Source organism: Otolemur garnettii, unplaced genomic scaffold, assembly GCF_000181295.1.
Source record: "Otolemur garnettii isolate 467f Iridium unplaced genomic scaffold, OtoGar3 scaffold00177, whole genome shotgun sequence".
NCBI classification, from domain to species: domain Eukaryota; kingdom Metazoa; phylum Chordata; class Mammalia; order Primates; family Galagidae; genus Otolemur; species Otolemur garnettii.
In genome coordinates, this window is record NW_003852572.1 from 769527 (window position 1) to 771010 (window position 1484).

Here is a 1484-nt window from a genome sequence, read left to right on the forward strand (position 1 = left end):
GCCCTGATACAGTAAGACCCTCCATGCCCACTTCACCCAGCCCTGATACAGTAAGACCCTCCATGCCCTCTTCACACAGCCCTGATACAGTAAGATCCTCCATGTCCACTTCACACAGCCCTGATACAGTAAGACCCTCCATGCCCTCTTCACACAGCCCTGATATAGTAAGACCCTCCATACCCTCTTCACACAGCCCTGATACAGTAATATCCTCCATGTCCACTTCACACAGCCCTGACACAGTAAGACACTCCATCCTCCCCTGCTCCAGTGCTTTTCCAATCTTAGGTCTCAGTCACCTAAAATGGAACTAATCTCTGGACACACTACGCAGCCCATTATTTCTTGGACACCTACATTTTAGAATTTGCTTCTGCATTCCCGTTTACGATGTGCTATGACAGACTCCCTCTCCTCATTCTTATCAAAATTCAACCATCACCCCTATAATCCTAATACTGTAGGAGGTTGAAGTGGGTGGACTGCTTGAATTCAGGAGTTCGAGACCAGCCTGAAAAAAGCAAAACCCTGACTCTACTAAAAATAGAAAAACTAAAGCAAGAAGATCATGTGAGCCCAAGAATTAGAGGTTGCTGTGAGCTATGAAAAAAAAAAAATTCAACCATCACCCACAGCCTAGGGTGAATGCAGCCTTTTTCAGAAAGGCTTCTTTGCTCAGTCAGAAGTGACCTTTAGAACAGCTTTAGAACAGCTTTAGAAATGTGGTTATATTGTTTGTGAGACACCTAACACATTTGCCCTAGAACTATATTTCTTTTATTTCTTCTAATACAGCATATATTCATGGAGAACTGGAAATATAAACCTCTGATTCAACTATGTAATTTGAAAGAATAACAAGTATAAATTCTAATAGAAAATCTCAGGAACTAATTTTAAAAATACTACTTAAGCAGGAATTTAACATGTACCTGGTCTAACTTCTTACTCAATAAAAGAGAAACCAAAAGAACTCAGTATTTCCCAGCAGAGTAGGCTTCACTGGGGGCAAGTTAATAGAAAAATATCTTTCAATTCTTAAGATAAGCAAAGATTTCTTAGGACAAGAAAAGGACAAACTATACAAAGATGTATTTAGATTGGACTTAACTAAAAGTAAAAATGTCAGCTCTGTAAAAGACATTACTAAGAGAATGAAAACCAAGTCACAGATGAAAAGAAATATTCACAATACAGATACCTGGAAAAGACTTGAATCCAGCATAGAGAAAGAACTCTTACAATTCAACAATATCAAGGCAAAAGAAGAGAAAAAGATTTGAACAAACACTTCACGAAAAAGACGTGCAAATGGCTAACAAGCCAAGAAATGCTTGTCAAACTTCATTAGTGATGAGGAAAATGCAAATTAAAACTACCATGAGATAACCTATTTGACTGGCCCAAATCGGAGCAGTCAGATAGTGCCATTTGCATTGAGTTATGTAGCAGTTTCAACTCTCATACACTGTCAGTAGGGG